This window comes from Malania oleifera, chromosome 2 (assembly GCF_029873635.1).
Source record: "Malania oleifera isolate guangnan ecotype guangnan chromosome 2, ASM2987363v1, whole genome shotgun sequence".
Taxonomy (NCBI): Eukaryota; Viridiplantae; Streptophyta; class Magnoliopsida; order Santalales; family Ximeniaceae; genus Malania; species Malania oleifera.
The window spans coordinates 149,066,877-149,079,701 of record NC_080418.1 but is presented as its reverse complement, the minus strand read 5'-3'; the positions used below and the strand labels follow the sequence as shown (position 1 = coordinate 149,079,701).

Genomic DNA, 12,825 nt, shown 5'->3' with positions numbered 1-12,825 from the left:
AAATATTTATAATTTTTAAAAAATTATAAATCGTTATTTTCCAAAATTTTTACCTAAAGTAATCTTCCAAAAATATTTTTATCTATTTTATTTAGTAATTTATAATTTAATGAAAAATAACATCTCATTTCTTTCCATGCAATTGTCAAATATATAATTCTCCTAACCCAATCCTACGTGGCTACATCCATGCAAATCACTCATCTCAAAAATAAAAATAATATTCTTTAAAAGAATGAAGGCCAGATGCGTTTGCCGGGAGTCGAACCCGGGTCTATTGCTTGGAAGGCAATTATCCTAACCGTTGGACTACAAACGCTTCTGTTGTGAGTTCTGAACGCAGTCTTTTCCAATAACGTATGAGATATGAGAGTTTAATGAGAGAATAGATTTATAAAAAACAAAAAATAAAAAAAAAAAACTGAAGAAGACAAAACCAAAGAACGTATCATATATGAGAGGTTTTTTTTTTTTTTTTTGAGTGGGGTAGGAATAGAATTTTCAAATGGATAAGTAGGGATGGTCATATTTAGTTTGAAGCGAGTCATATACCCTTTAATTATATTTTATATGTACTAATATATTAAAATATGTCATTTTGTCATCATATACTTTGAAAGTTCAAATCTAATTTTTTCAATTTTTTTATTTTTTTAATTGTATATATATATATATATATATATATTGATTGGTAGATTGTTTTAACTCTTGAACAGATTGACTCAAATATGAATGCGATATCATGATTTGTACGTCTCTTCCACCGAGAATGATTTGTACCCCTCTTCCACCGTTTTCATTGTATGCCCCTCAAAAACTACCTCTACTCTACCTCTCTATTTCATGAAACATAGGACCAATCACATGGTCTCCTTTTTTATCTTTCTCCTTTGTTGCTCCCCCTGATCTCTAGATTAACAACATTTGATCTTTGTCAAAAGGCAACTCAAGGACGATAAAACCATTGCAGATTACATCTACGAGTCTGAACTTCATCCTCTACTCAGGCTCTATGGCAATATACAAATCTTTATCAAGGCCTCAATGGAAATACCATAACCATCGAGATTGAAAGTGTTAACATCATTAACAACGTTAATGCCAATATTCAAGATAAAGAAGGAATTCTTTTAGACTATAGAAGCTTATCTTCAACGAAAAGTAGGTTAAAGATGGCTAGACCTTTGCAAACTACAATATTCAAAAGGAATCTACCCTCTCTCTCTCTCTCTCTACTATTCTTGCACAACCTAGAGCAACAAAAGTTTCAACTTTGTTAGAGACTTATCAATAGCAACAACCAATGGCTCTTCACAAAGCAGTTACACGAAGATCCATTCAAATATTTTCCCGGATTCTTGATATGCAGTTACACGAAGATCGGTTCAAATATTTTCCAGGATTCTTTATATGTTTGTTTAGATATGTAATCAGTTTCAATTCAAATGTTTAAATTCAAATGTATTCCTCTAATCCTATCTTTCCATGATTCAGTTGTAATAAGAATATATTTTATACCTCTATAAATACGCGCCTATACCTGTGTTTAAGGTAAGGTAGCAATTCTCCAAATATTTGAGTTTTTACATGGTATCAGAGCCTAAGTGACCAATGTCTGATCCCAATGGCCTTCTCCTCCTATGCTCTCGTTCCATCCCCACCCACCTCTCTTACTCCTTACTCCTTTATCACCATCAAGCTAAGTCGTGACAACTACTTACTCTAGTGTGCCCAAATTGTTCCCTACCTTAAAGGCATTCGTCAATTTGGCTATATTGATGGCTCACTACCGGCACCGCCTACTCATATTTCCAAAAGTGACAACTCAACCCAAATCATTCCAAATCCTACCTTCCACTCATGGCACCTTCAAGATCAACTCATCCTGAGTGTCCTTACCTCCTCCCTCACGGAAAAAATTCTATCTCATGTAATTAAGTGCACCACCTCGCACGAAATATGGCTTGCATCTATAAAACGCCCCCCCCCTCCGCATGTTTTTCCCTTCACCTCTCATGCCCCATCCCGGATCACCATATACACTTCACTCACATTCCTCAAAAGCTAACATCAATTGCTAATTATTTTCCATAAATTTAACCACCTCAAACCCACCGATAACCCTTGCTGTTTGTTGATCAACCTTAAACATTATGCTTGTTTCTTTTCTTCCTGCAAGCCTTAGACCGGATTATGACTCCTTTGTCACATCTATTACCACTAGAGTTGAACCTCTATCCATTGAAGACCTCTATGGTCATCTCCTTGCTCATGAAAAGCGAGTGGAGCAGCATCAAGCCATAGTTGATCTAACTTTCGCCAATGCCAATTTCACATCCTGCAACACCACAAATCTTCGGTGTTGTGGCATCGTCACCTGCTCTCCAAGCCTATGGAACGAGGCAATTATCAGAACTCACCATCTCGGAACAACCGAGGTAGGGGGCATGGTCGAAGTTCTTCATCCTCTTCCAACAACTCTCGTCCCGTTTGCCAAGTTTGCAAAAAAACGAGTCATATGGCATTGGATTGTTATTACAGGTATGATGAATCGTACCAGCGAGGTTCCTCTCAAGGCCAAGCATATGTATCAACTTCCCAAAATTTGACTGATGCAACTTGGTACCCGGACTCGGGTGCTACACATCATCTTACTTCGAAACTTGCCAATCTGAATATTAAAGCTGAAGAATACTTAGGATCTTACGCAATTCATGTAGGCAATGGTAATGATCTTCCTATTCATCATATTGGAACCACTTAAATTTCCACTCCCTCACTTAAAATTCAACTCAATAATGTGTTGCCATGTTCCCCATATTTTGCAAAAATCTGCTCTTCTGTCCAGCATTTCACCAAAGATACTAATACATTTTTTTTTGATTCCCCCATCTTATTTTCTTTTGAAGGATCGAGCTAACAGGACTGTTTCTACGCCAAGCCGATTAACATGGACCTATCAATTTCACAGCCACCAAAAATAAAAGTATTTCTTTTTCTTCCGCTTTCTCAATTGACCACCCACTTCCGTCTTATGGCATGCTCGTATGGGTCATCCTTCATTTCAAATTGTTCATCACATCCTTCATCAAATGCAAGTCCCAATACATCGCCCCTCCATCTCTCAAAAATGCCCTACTTGCTTGCGTTCAAAGAGTCGGCAATTACCCTTTTCCGCTTCTTTCACTCAAGTTACAGAACCTTTAGCATTGATCTATACCGATGTATGGGGCCCTGCTCCTATTTTTTCAAACACTGGCAATAAATATTATGTTTCTTTTTTGGATGCATTTAGCAAATATTCATGGCTTTATCCCATTCCTTTAAAAAGTGATGTTAGTCGTATTTTTCTCAAATTTCAATCATATATTGAACGATATTTTAATACCAAAATCAAAATTGTGCAATCTGATTGGGGCGGTGAATATCGCACGCTTCATAAAATTTTTCAAGATCTAGGTATCGTTCATCGTATTTCTCGCCCTCATACGCACCAACAAAATGGTGCTATTGAGTGCAAACATCGCCATATAGTGGAGACAAGCCTTGCCTTATTATCCCAAGCAAACGTTCCTCAACATTTTTGGGACGATGCTTTTCTTATGGCCCGTTACTTAATTAATCGAATGCCCACTCCCACACTTCAAAATCGTACTCCATATGAGGTTCTTTTCAAATCGCCACCCGACTACACTTTTCTCAAGATTTTTGGTTGCACTTGTTGGCCTAACCTCCGGCCATACAATGCAAACAAATTCCAACCTCGTTCTCTCCCGTTTATCTTCCTCAGATATAGTCCTTTACACAAAGGATAAGTGTCTCCATATTCCCTCTCGCCATGTTTATATCTCTCATGATGTGCAATTTGATGAATTTAATTTCCCTTTCAAAAACAGCACGGTGTGCCACTCTCCTCCATCTCAATTCCATCATGGTCATCTTTTGAGTCTATCGGATACAAGGGTCTCGACAGCAGCAGCTCCTTAAATTCATCCCTCAATGGACCATACAAACACTCCTCATCACATCCAGCTCCCAAGCGAAACAAATACAACCAGTCCAGAGCTCTCTGTAACCTCACCTTATGCCACCAACCCAACCTCTTCTCTGCACTCAAAAAACTCAAAAAAGTCCTACAGTTTTATTTCAGAAAAGCCAACCTCTTCTTTGCACTCAGACAACTCTCCTCTGTTCACCACTGATGCCCAAATATCCTCAGTACACCCAATGATCACCCGGTCCAAAAATAATATCCAAAAACCCAAACATCTTCCTGAAGACATGATCCGATACCCAATCCCAAGAACTCTCCTACCGAATCATCCCAACAGCCTACCGAACCTACCTATTATACCACAACCATCAAAGATCCACTATGGCGCCAAACAATGAACATTGAATTTAATGCATTGCTTCATAATCAAACATGGACATTGGTTCCTCCTGATTCAGCTTCTAACATAATTGGCTCCAAATGGGTGTTTCGAATCAAAAGAAATGCGGATGGTACTATCGAACGCTATAAAGTGCATCTTGTCACCAAAGGCTATCACCAACAACCAGGTATTGATTTTGGTGAAACATTTAGCCCTGTTGTCAAGCCTAAAACGGTGCGTACTGTTCTTTCCTTAGCTATCTCGACTGGTTGGGCTATTCATCAAATCGATATTCAAAATGCCTTCTCACATGGGAATTTATCAAAGGAAGTATATATGTCTCAGCCCCCTGGTTTTCTTCATCCCTAGTACCCAAACCATGTATGTAAATTACAAAAAGCTTTATATGGTCTCAAACAAGCCCCTCGGGCTTGGTTTGCTAGACTCAGCAACAAGCTTCTTGATCTCGGTTTTAAAGGTACTCAGTTCGACACTTCCTTGTTTGTTTATACATCCTCCACGGTCAGAATATTTATGCTTATATATGTGGACGATATTCTCATCACAAGCAATAAACGGTCAACTATTGATGATTTGCTATCCGCTGTACACAATGACTTTGCTGTTAAAAATCTGGGTCCTCTACATTTTTTTCTTGGTGTTGAAATGATTCAAAATTCCAAGGGCTTCATTCTATCTCAGCATCGATATATCATGGATATCCTGAACGTACCAATATGCTAGAAGCAAAACTAGTTCAGACTCCTATGGCCACAGCAACAACACTGTCGGCTTATGAAGGTGAAGCATTTTCGGACCCAACACTTTACAGAAGCACTATTGGTGCTCTTCAATATCTCTACATCACCAGACCAAATATAGCATTCACGGTTCACAAGCTATCTCAGTTTCTTCACAAGCCCACAATCCTCCATCGGCAGTCAACCAAGCGCTTGTTGCGCTACCTCAAGCACACCGTGGATTTTGGTCTCCAATTTCACAAGACACACTCCTTTTCACTACAAGCCTACTTCGATGCAGATTAGGCTGGAACTAGGGATGATCGATGCTCCACAGGTGGCTACTATGTTTTTCTTGGGGGCAATCTAATTTCTTGGAGTTGTAAAAAGCAAGCTACTGTAGCCCGCTCAAGCACCGAAGCTGAATATAAAGCATTAGCAAATACCGCGGCTGAGATCACATGGTTATGTTCTCTTCTGATTGAACTTGAAATGCTTCCCTCTACAACTCCAATTCTTTGGTGTGACAATATTGGCTCCACATATTTATCCTCAAATCCGGTTTTTCATGCTCGAACCAAACATGTTGAGATAGATTTTCATTTTGTTAGAGATATGGTTGCTTGTGGTACATTAGACATCCGCTTCATTTCTACCAGAGATCATATCGCTGATATTTTTACCAAACCACTATCTTCCTCTCGGTTCTCTCTTCTTCGTGACAAGCTGAACATTGCATCTGCACAGTTAAGCTTGAGGGGGCGTGTTAGAGACTTATCAACAGCAACAACCAATGACTCTTCACAAAGCAGTTACATGAAGATCCGTTCAAATATTTCCCAGGATTCTTGATATGCAGTTACACGAAAATCAGTTCAAATATTTTCCAGGATTCTTGATATGTTTGTTTAGATATGTAATCGGTTTCAATTTAAATGTTTAAATTCAAATGTATTCCTCTGATCCTATCTTTCCATGATTCAGTTATAACAAGAATATATTTTACACCTCTATAAATACACGCCTATACCTGTGTTTAAGGTAAGGCAGCAATTCTCCAAATAATTGAGCTTTTACAAACTTCAATGTGATTGGAGGTCCAAGTTTGTTTTTACATGAGCACAATGTCTTTGTATGAAGATTATTATGCAGAAAACCAATTCTCGTTTCATTGAAACATAGTGTTTATAAGTCTAAATATAAATAATCTCATCTCTTTTTCATTTTTTTTTTATTGTGATTGGCCTATGTTGGTTCGCACTTAGATATTTAATACAATTTGTAATTAATTTCATCATAGGTTTATTTTTCAACTTGATGTAGATTTTATGAATTTTCTAGGAGGATATCTATCAAAGGTGTATCTCCCTCACATTCCTCCATCTTTGAAAGTTATATAGCGCAATTCTAGTGAAAGGAGAGTATTATTAGGAAACCGAACAAGGGAACCCCTTTCAAATTCTTGATTTCTCTTATTTATGCTTGTGAAGACCCGAAAAATTTTAAAAAAAATTTATTAAATATTAATTAATTAATTAATTAAAAATTATTAAATTGAATTAATTAAATTAAATAATATGATGATTTTATATATATATATATATATTAAAATATTAGGATGCTTCCTTAGTAAGCATTCCCAAACCAAATTGATTTTGAAGAATCTCGAGTGCCTCCTTGTGCTCTCTCTCAGTACGACTCTCTCAACTTTCTCCCTCCTCCGCCTCTTTCTCTCTCTCTAGATTTCTCCCTCATTTCCCGACCAAATCGAAAAATGAACACCACCACAGGATCCTAACTTCGATCCTTGTCATTTTAATCGGAGTAGATTTTTTATTTAGGAATATTTCAAAATTAAGTTAAACTGCAGGGATTTGATTAAATTGGATTTCTAGAAATATTTTGGAATTAGATTAAACTGCAGGGATTTGATCATATTGGTATTTTTAAATATGTAGAAATTAAATTTAAATATAAAAAGTGGATCATACCTGCGTTTTTTTTTAGAATTTAATCGGTTAATGGGAGCGTGTGAGCCTAGGAATATTAAGATAATTGTAATTCTGGGGTTGAGCTGATTAAACTAGGAAAATATAATTTCAGGGTTTTGAGTTCCGAACACCGTGGGCGTTGGTTTAAAGATCTTAGTAGGCACCCTCTCAGTAAGCAAGTAAAGGGAATAAATTATAACAGATATTTTTGAAAAATTAACTGGTTAATTTAAAATATGTGAAAATAAGAATACAGTATATGGTTTTGGAAAACTATGATATGGATATTTCCTTGTGATTATTATATTATGATTATCAGACAAAAATTGTGTGGCATGAGGAATGTGAAATAACAGTTTTGTACTAGGAATGTGATTTATGCTGAAATATCTTATTTGCATTGAGAAATGATAATATGAGATATACTGATGTGTTTTATACAGATATGAAGATATGAGAAATCCAGTTATGTTTTATATAGATATGATGATATGAGATGACTCACTCAAAAAATGAGCAATTCGGAAGTTATCCCAAGTATAGGAGTACAGTTGTGTAATACTTAACCCAAAACTCAGATCATCTCGTCAGGAAATGCAGTTTAACTCCAAATTTTACGTAATTCTAATCAGAAAATATGAAACAAAAAGGTCACTGAACACAGTTTAGATTCGGGTTTTCCGGGATGTTTGAGATTTTCTTTTTACAAATTAAAGTAAAGTGCAATTTAAATTCTAAATCCTAACACACACTAAATTAAATCACAACGAGAAATAGAAATCCTACGTTTAATAACCGAGTAAGAATTGAAACACACATTTGAACTTCAGAATAAAAACTAACGATGATAACTTTCCTACTTAACTTAAGCGTGCAATTAAAAAAACTCAATCAAACACAAATTCGAACAAAAGCCAAATTTTTAACGCAATCAAGAACTTAAATCAAAATTAAAATTTTAACAACTAAACAATAACTAAATATGATAACAAAATTCGGACTTTAAATAAATGAGCTTGATTCGAAATAGAACCCGACAAAATTTAATTTTAAAGAAAACAACTAATTTAAGTCTAAAAGAAGGGTTTTTTTTTTTTTTTTTTTCCTTTCAAGAAACCAAATTGAACCTTAAGCAAATAAAAATTAACTCAAGCAAAAATTAAATCTAATACTAATATTAATTAAGAGGGAAAGAAATTAAATAACTTCAATAACAATACCCAAAACAAGCTTTAAAAATTAAAACTTTTAATAAAATTCTACCAAAGAAAAATAACAATTATTCAATTTTTTTTCAAAAACAAAACAAAAGAACTAAAGAGAGAAAGAAGAAAGAAAAAGAGAGAGAGAGAAAGAGAGAGATGAGGGAAGAAGGTGCTCGCCGTGAAGTCTTCAAGTTGCAGAGGGCTCGGGTCCACGCAACAGCAGCAGCAATGGAAGCTCTTAGGTTCAGAAAAGCAGCAACACAGCAGCCACAGCAGCAAGGGAGCTCGGGTTGGTGTAGAATGAAGTAGCAGCAGCACACAGAGAAGGACAAAGCAGGGAGGCAAGGCACAGCAGCAGACTTGGCAGCAAGCACAACAGGGGACACCAGCAGGGGAAGCTCCACAAACGGAAGAAGAGCTGGCCGCAGCAGCCGGAGGAAGAAGAGATGGCAGCTAGGAGTTCTCAGGTCTAGAAGGAGAGGAAAACGAGAGAAGGGAGAGGGTTCTTCTCGGGTTGCAGCACAGCAGGGGAAAGAGAAGGCAGACCTTTTTTTTTTTTCTTTTTTTTTTTCTTTTTTTTTTCTTATTTCTTTTTTTTTTTTTTTTTGTTTCCAACGAACAAGTCCAGTTTTGACCCTTCTCGAGCTCATATCTCTCAAAGTTTAAAACATTAAAGTTGTAGATAATTTTCTTAGATTTTCATAGCATTTCAAATCGTCTCGATCAGAGCTTGATGGAGAAAATTATGCTCAGATTAGGAAGTAGCATCGGTTTTAACTTTCAATAATTGTCCTACGATAAAAAAATACCAAAAATTCATAAATTACTCAATGAAATCCAAATATTATAAATAGGACACAATGTTAAATTATTGAGAGTAATTAGGTATTTAATTAAAAATATACCCCTCAATACATGAATTAAAACATCTAATTACGCAATTTAAGCACGTAACCATGAGATTTATACACAGATATGTTTTACAGAGAAATGATGAAATGTAATATACAGATATATTTTTACAGAAATGATGAAATGTGACATATAGATATGTTTTCTATAGAAATGACGATATATGATATATATATAGACATGTTAGATACAAATATAATAAAAATTATACAGAAATGATGAGAATTATACAGACATGATGAAATATGATTATGAAAATATGGAAATGAGTACCCTCATGGACCAGAGATGTACAAAGAGTAAGGTACCGTTGCTAACAAATGTGTTAGTGCAACCACACATCTTGGATAGAATATGACATTGACAATCGATTGGGCCTGTGAAGAGTAAAGTTATCCCCTGGGGTCCGGACTAAGATTGGGTAGGCCAATCGTACTACAGACGCGTACAATTTTGATCTAACTTGGTAGGCCAACCACGGTTAGGTCCCGCTTTTGATTCGCACAACCCGGTCATGTGGGGTGAATAAATAACGATGTGATATGAATGTCCTCAAGATGGTTCCTCATTACAGATGCGATAATTGTATATCACGGATATGATGAACAGCCATGAGTTACAGATGCGTAGTGTTATAATACTGGTGGATACTCATGAGCTAGAACTTGAATATGAGAAATGAAAGCTTGTGAAACTATGTTTATACATATATATGATTATGAGTACACATTCGTGTGTTTTCTCAGTTGATATAATTACTTAAATGAATGTGTTATGATATATCTGTTGAAATATGGCTTATTCTAGAAGCCTACCATTGCCATTGAAGTCTTCAATGGTGGGCTAATTTTTCAAAGGTAGGTGATTACTGGTTGTAATAGTGGTTTTTCCTAACCTATATAAACCCATCACCTCCATTTGTATTCTCATCCCCAAAATTGCCTACTTCTCTCTTAGGCACATTCTCTCTTCTCTCTCTTATTTTGTAATATTTCTACAATAGAGAAATATTGATTGATAGTGTCCGAGGACGTAGGCACAATTAGCCGAACCTTGTTATTTCTGGTGTTCTTCCGTTTATCTATTCAGTAGTTAACTTTTGTCGGGTATAGTTGTAGTAATATATTGTGTTAATTACATGTCTAAGGAAAATTCTGTCTAGGAAAGAGGGATTTAAGCGGTCCGTTGTGACCCCCCACTTCCCTGGGAATTTACCTGGTGTAATTTTGCACAATTATTCACTCTCTATTTACCTGTACAATTGTAACTGTGGTAAAGTTAGGTGGAACAATCTCAAGTTTCACAACAATATCAAAACTCATATTGTCACACATTGTCAATTATTTATTCCGTCTTACTGAGAGGCGTCTCACCCAAAATTTAAACATTTCAGAAAATCATGACAGACAAGTGGAGCAAGCTCCGAGATAGTGGAGATCTAGTACCCTAGTATTCAAGGTAAGTGTTTTAGAGTTGGGGATATGTTCTGTATAACCCTAAAATATTTTATGGATTTCTGGGGATGTATATGTATATGTGTGGAGGTTATAGTACTCTGGTATTGTATATGGGACTCAGACACTTTATGTATTCCGCTGCATGGATAGTATGTTTTGATAGATAGATTTCTTGGCACCTCACTTCGGGTCAGGTCATGTTGATATATGGTATCAGAGATGTTTGTTAAATGATTGATTATTATTGTTTATGATTGTATTGGGAAAAAAAAATGGTAGAAAAATCGAGTCGTCACAGTGCCCCTATTCTTCCCCTCAACAAGCTCTCGCTCTCTCTTTCTTTCATTTAATTATCTATTTTTTCTTTATAATTTTTTCATTTGGCTTTTGCACAATTAATTATCTATTTGTTCATATTGATGTAACTACTCAAGAACGCAATTGTTACTCACTCTTTCTTGAAGTGAATATATGATGTGTTCAGTAATTGATTTAGTGAGAAAAATGAAGTTATTATTTAAATATAAAATGAAAAACTTTCATTTGGTTAAAAAATAAAATAAATTCATCTTATTTAACCATATATCTATAGCCATATTATAAATTAATAAAAGTACAAACAAGATAAATAATTTTATTATATATATATATATATATATATCTTTGTAATATCTTTTAATTTGCATTCTTTTGCGTTTTAATTATTCTAATTGTATTCTAATTAATTTAGGCTTTAAATTTATTGCTAATGTTTGATTTATTAAGGTTTATTAGTCTTGCCAATAAATAACAGAGTAAATTTCCAATGTTCAGGCCTCATTTTTTTGTTTCATTACTAGTGTCATTTGTTTTCTTTTGATATTATAATTTTTGAAAGTGATTTCGTGCAATCTTAAAATATTATCATTTTAAATTAATATTTTTGAAAGTGATGCATGAACAAATAATATATGTTGCATTTGAAAATATGAATTTAAAGCTCTAAATTTCAATGTGTTGATCTCGATGAACCCTAAGATAACTTCATATTATGCACGTAAATCTACTTCTAGAAGTGGAACTCCAAACTTCCAATTTCCAAACAAAGGGGCACCTGGTCACTGTGTGCCTATGAATATCCACTAGCAATGTCTAAATACCATATCACTTTCAAGGTCATGTTTGATACTCTAAAGTATTAAAGATAGAAAAATATAAAAGAATCTCTAAAAATATTAAAGATAGAAAAATATAAAAGAATCTCTATTTTCATCTTTGATTATCAAGAAAAATAGGAAAAAAATAGAAAATATATCAAATTTATAAATAAAATTTAATTTTACACACCAATAATATTTAGTTTTTTATAATTGTTAGTCATAGTAAAACAAACTTTCATTTTTGATAATATGTAATAGAGAATGGAAAACATAAGGAAACAAGTTTCCTCTTTATTTTCCTTTGCTTTCTAAACAAATCCCAAGGGTCTGTTTGGAATAAGGATTTTGTTTTGAGAAAGGAAACTAGGGAGAAAACTTATTTTACCTTATATTTTCCTTCTATATAAAATATTATCAAAAATAAAAGTTTGTTTTAATATGACTAAAAATTAGGAAAAATTAAATATCAATTATGTGTAAAATCAATTTTTTGTTCATAGATATGGTATATTTTGTATATTTTTTATTTTCTTTCTCACTTTCCTTGATAATAACAACAACAACAACAAAACCAAGTCTTAAAGTCCCATTAGGTAAGGTCGGCTATATGAATCATTTTTCATCAATTTATGCGATCATGAATCATTTCTTTTGACAAATTTATGGAAATTAAATTTTTATTATCTTATTCCAAGTTATTTTAGGTTTACCCATATTCCTTCTACTGTTTTCCACAATAACTAACTCACTCTTCCTCACTAGCGCACTTTATGGCCTCCGTTGCAATTGTTAAAACCATTTGAGTCGTCTCTTTTTTATCTTATTTTTTATAAGAGCTATACTTAACTTACTGCAAATATGTTCATTCCTTAATTTATCTTTCAGTGTTATATCATTCATTCATCTAAGTATACTCATCTCGACAACTTTTACTTTTTTAATATTCTATTTGTTCGTCGCACAACATTTTGATCCATATAACATAACTGGTCTTATAATTGTCCT

At 34.4% G+C, this 12,825-nt stretch overlaps 1 non-coding gene across 1 annotated transcript; it reads right to left on the bottom strand.

Annotated features, from left to right (window-relative positions):
* Positions 1-247: 247 nt before the first annotated feature.
* Positions 248-319, bottom strand: TRNAG-UCC (transfer RNA glycine (anticodon UCC)). Its single transcript has one exon. It is a non-coding gene; the product is annotated as a tRNA-Gly (tRNA).
* Positions 320-12,825: the final 12,506 nt, after the last annotated feature.